Source organism: Scylla paramamosain, chromosome 5, assembly GCF_035594125.1.
Source record: "Scylla paramamosain isolate STU-SP2022 chromosome 5, ASM3559412v1, whole genome shotgun sequence".
NCBI lineage: Eukaryota > Metazoa > Arthropoda > Malacostraca > Decapoda > Portunidae > Scylla > Scylla paramamosain.
The window spans coordinates 2,613,543-2,618,831 of record NC_087155.1 but is presented as its reverse complement, the minus strand read 5'-3'; the positions used below and the strand labels follow the sequence as shown (position 1 = coordinate 2,618,831).

Sequence of the window (5,289 nt, the reverse complement as noted above, 5' to 3'; positions counted from 1 at the left end):
TTTTCTTTCTAGACTTTTTTCTTTTTTTTACTCGCTGGCTTGTTCTCATTATATTTAAGTGACTGCGCACACACACACACACACACACTATCGGTCTATATATTCGTGGATAAAATCATTACATGTCTTTGAGGGCGAACAAAATAAAAACACTTAGCACGAGAATTTTAAGGCGGACATTAAGGCGGGCGGCGGCGGTGATGGCGGTGGTGGTGGACACGAGTCATTACAAAAACAAGAGAGCAAATTCGCCCTGAGAAACACGAGGCGGAGTTTTGCATACAGTTTCAAAAAATTGATATCAAAAGGAGTGATCAAGTAGTTCAAATATTCTAGCAAAGCTGTAAGTACAATTTTACAGTACTGGCACCAAAATACATCTGGTCAAGTAATTCAAAATTTCAATGATTGAAGCTTCGTCTTTGTTCAATAGGATCATCAGACTGAGTTCAGCAAATGCCACGCCTGCATCACGCACCAGAGAAAAGGTTAAGGACACCACACAAAATTAGGTACAAACGTTTATTTCTTGTTTTGATTTGCAATTATCTTTTACGTTTATTTTATGATGCCTCTTCGCACGTGTAGAGAAAGCAGTGTTAAAATTTATTACTGTTAATTCTAATCTTTCCACTATTGATATTCCAGATGTATGGTGAGTTTTCAATGGGCAAGTGAATGATAAAGTAATTACATATTTTTCGATACTTTGAAGTAACGATAAAAAAATAAACTCCACAGCAGATGGTGAAGAAGAGTGAATAACGCGTGGACATACAAGTATCTGTTGTTATGTCTTACAAGAATGTCTTCTTACACAATGGTAGACAAAAATGAGAAGAATAAAATAAAAGTACCAGGTCCGCCTGTGTTGGCAAGGCTACTGCGCGCCGCCCACTCACGGGCGCGATCCCACTGCTGCTCCACACGGGTGCTTTTGGCTGCTGGGTTTCCCCCCTGGCCTGGTTCACACCTCCTTAGGCAACCTGGACGCCCCCGGCTCCCCAGGGGCGGCCATATTGATGCCGAGCTTAGTGCGGACGCCCACTCAACATGGGGAGTCCCGCAGCAGCCACCCTCGCCTCAAGCCGTCCACTGGGCCAAGCCTCCGCGTCGCCGGATTACAGGGCCGCGCCACCAACCCCGGCTGGAAGCAACGTTTCAGGAATATATCTTTAATCTTCTCTACAGCATGTACCAAGGGATCTTCTGCTTAGCCAATAATGAAAGGCGTTTGCTTATGATGCATGTATTGCACATTGGCTGCACATTTCTACGCAATCCTTTCATAATTATTGGTTTTCTTTCACGAATGTCAATGGCAGCATGAGATGGCTGGAGACGAGAGGATGCTGTGGTACGATAAAGATTCGTGAATGATGGAGGAATGGTGTGGAAGAGTTTTGTAATGAATCAAGGAAGTGAGGGAGTGAGGGAAGGCGTGGTAAAGCAAAGCAAAGCAAGGCGAGGGCTGGAGAGGCGTGGCTGTGTGCTCGCTCCTCCTTGCAAAATACTGCAGCGCCTCTTTCTTTCCACTCGCCTTCACTCACACTCCCCGCTGCGGCTTCCTCTCTCCCCAACACAAGAAGCACTGGTTTCCGCTTCGCCTTGAATCCAAACCCACTGCGGCCAGTCTAACACATCCTGGACTGCTTGGAAATTACCGACGCCCTCCTCCCTTCGTCAGAACTTCCACCGCGGTTCTTCTCGTCGGGAACTCCAGTGCGTTCTCTACAAGTACGAGTACACCACGAGTTTTAAGTAAATCATCGAGAAAATTGTTTGTTTCGAGACCCTAAAAATGTTTTTCCTTCCCTTCTGTTTCTTCATTTCTATGAATGCAAAACTGTTGCCACTGAATACACCGCGCTATGTTGTGCAACACGAGCACACACACATCCTCTTAACGTTTACAAGGGATGACTATGAAAAAAAAAAAAGTAGTTTGAAAACTCTGATAGAAGGAAATAGTTATTGATTACAAAATTCATAATTTTTATCTTTCATACTGTTCTCAAAGAAAACAGAGAGAGAGAGAGAGAGAGAGAGAGAGAGAGAGAGAGAGAGAGAGAGAGAGAGAGAGAGAGAGAGAGAGAGAGAGAGAGAGAGAGAGAGAGAGACATACACAATCAGTGATAAATGGCCACCCCAGTGAACTTCTGTATTCACTTCCATTCAACGCCAGGCAAGCGGATTACACACCCTGCGACCTTTTAAGTGTGTGTGTGTGTGTGTGTGTGTGTGTGTGTGTGTGTGTGTGTGTGGAGCTGTCTATGAGATCAAGTGGCTTTATAACTTGGGAAACAATACACATTAAATACGACAACCTGAATTCAACATAATGAATCTCACGCACGCTGGTTCCTGCAGCTTGCTCTTTGTACATTTTTCTCTCCCTTTTTGTATCTCTAATGTGAATCTATTTGCTTCCTTTTTTTTTTTTTTACATATTTCCCTCGTAATATTAAACTAGGCTATGCTAAGTTTGATTTTTTTCCTTGCTTTGCTTATTATGCCCGCATTTTTTTTTTTTCATTGTACCACATCAGACTACTCTACCCTGAAAAGAACATCAAACATTGGTCTAAGCCAGATCTAGCGGCAAAATCGTAACACTGGCAAAATTAAAACGGCATCAGCTGACCAAATTTATTAAAACAAGTTCCTATTTACAATGAGAATTTTATGCCGACTTGTGCAGACGGTTTGATAAATGTACGTTGCGACGATCTAGCAATGACAAAATTCATGATAATGGTATGGCACCCCTGGGCACTGTGTGTGACACCCCAGGACGCCGCGGCACGCACTCTGAGAAACACTGGTCTTTGCTACGATAAGCGTGCGTCAGTGATGGGCCGCTCGCGCTCTCTCTCTCTCTCTCTCTCTCTCTCTCTCTCTCTCTCTCTCTCTCTGCAATGTTATGAACACTTTCAGGCGCATAAAACAGCTGCCTGGATGCCCGTACAAACTACACAAGGCCTCCTCCACCCTGCCACTCAGAAAACATTTGGCATATTATCCTCGCTCCTCTTCCTTGCAATGGATATAACACAACAGTATTTATTTGAATCATTCCCTTTCTTCTGTGTTGTGTGTCTAAAACGATTACATGTTCAGTGAGCCAATAGTCTGGACACACGGAAAATGTATCTTTTAATCATTCTCTTTCATTCATTCTTGTTCGATAATGTCTGCCTGCATTATGATCACTCCTCGTGTCCACTCAATACTAGCAAGTCAATTGGTTCTTCTTTTGACACTCATAGTCAAGATATGAAAAGAAAAAAAAAAGTAATAATATTGATGTGTCCAGATTTTGGGTCATCCTGTATAAAACACACACACACACACACACACACACACAGTGTACACTCACCACGCAGACGGCGTCGCTGATAGCCGGGCAAGAGTGGTTCGTACTTGCCAAGGAAGTCATCATCACTACACCGTCCTAGCGCCACGCCTACGCCTCCCTGCCACCGCCAGTAATTTCAGCATTTCCTCGCTCTGCACCATTACCACCATGTCTCACCATCGCGCCGTGCACCATTACACCTCCCGCCACCATGCTGCGCACAATGGTTGGGAAAATAACTAATAAAACGTCAGAAATTCACATACCATTGACACGACACTCAAAACAAACATACCGCCGCACACACTGGCCTGCGCGCGCAGGATGACTCTGCTGTGACGTCATGGCGCGGATTTCAAAATATTATTCTCCTCATGTACGATTATGAACTGAAGTCTCATTTCTTGGTGTGTAGAGGTTAAGTAAACATTTCGTAGGCAATTAAGAGGCGCTGGAATGTAACGATGATCCGTAAAACACGTTTTACTTTTCGTGGCAACCTTGGAGAGGTGACAGGCATGCCAGTCAAAGTGATGAACCCATCCAGGCAGCACCCTTGGCTTCCTTGGTGGCACCGTGGACGCCTGCCAGAAATGTGTCCCTAAATTTACAGTGCGAGGAGAAACAGTAGAAGTTTAGCTATGACAACCACTACTGCCAGGCTCACCTCTCTTGGTTTGCAGTCACTTGGTACTGGGGCGAATGGTACCCATACTCCTCCTTGCCCCTCCTCCTCCTCTTCCTCCTACACACCCGAGTCTAGGGCCAAGGCTTGGAGGGGCGCTAAGGATACCGTGGTGTATGGAGGTAATAACAATGCACTTCCACCCGCTTCACCGCCCTGAGTGTGTGTGTGTCTGTGTGGCGGCGATCAGAGACGAGTCACAAAGCTGTATAATTGATGTTTAACCGTTTGACTCCCACTTGGTACACTTTTCCCTAATTACAATCACTCTGAGACATTTTAGAGACCAAGTGGTTTGAGTACCAAGTGTTTCGAGAACCAAACGTCCTGAGGCTTATTTACACTCAGGCCGATCTGTCTTGAGGGTCATCTGACCTGAGGCCAATGCGACCTGATTACCTTCCGCTCCAGTACCAAGTGACTATTTGTCCCGCCTCTCCCTGCCCAGTAGAAACGGCGAGCTCAAGTGTGTGTGAAGACCAGTTATCTTGTTTAGGTCGTATGGTTGTTCAAGTCTTTAAATAGCAAGTATGTAGTGATCGAAAAGTAAATTCACGAGAAGTAGTACATCTTGCTAAACTGCTTTTGTGTGCTTCAGAGGAATATGGTGATTACTTGAGTCAGATACTGCATCCTTTTAAAAGAGCAGTTTCTTATCAAACGAGCTACTTCGTTTCACACATGTCACATATCCGCCTCCGCTTTAACTAACCGATTTAACGCTCTGCAATGTATGGAAGGCTGGACCATTTAATAGACACCACAGAAGATCAATCTTTTCCGGCAGGACGCGGAAGTGGCACGCCTGCTCCAGCACGGCCTTGACCCTGGTGGCCCCTCCTCGTGCTGTGCATCTTCCTGTGCCTACAGCAAGGCAGCGTCACTCTTCTTCTTCAAACCCTTGGAGAGGGCAGTGTGTGTGTGTGTGTGTGTGTGTGTGTGTGTGTGTGTGTGTGTGTGTGTGTGTGTGTGTGTGACCCCAAGTCTGTCACATCTTCAGAAATCTTATGATGTCAAAGAAGGGAATGGCAGTCATCGTGGGGGACAAAACAGTGAAGGACGGACTTCTCCCTGACGTAAAGACCCACCGTTCCCTTCAGCTGAAAAGGGAAGAAAGACCACTCAGTATACAGAGAAAGAAAAATGTATTTGTACCAGTAGACAACAAAATGATAAATCAGGAATCCTTGTGTTCCCTCATTAAGAAAAAGAAAAAAAAAACGATTTATTTTCAAAAGGTTGTTTG

General features: G+C 45.0%; 1 long non-coding RNA gene across 1 annotated transcript; it reads right to left on the bottom strand.

Annotated features, from left to right (window-relative positions):
* Window positions 1-573: 573 nt before the first annotated feature.
* LOC135100279 (uncharacterized) lies at window positions 574-4,396 on the bottom strand. Its single transcript, XR_010268570.1, has 3 exons — window positions 4,026-4,396; window positions 3,380-3,572; window positions 574-1,731 (listed from the first exon to the last, which is right to left on the bottom strand). It is a non-coding gene; the product is annotated as an uncharacterized LOC135100279 (long non-coding RNA).
* Window positions 4,397-5,289: the final 893 nt, after the last annotated feature.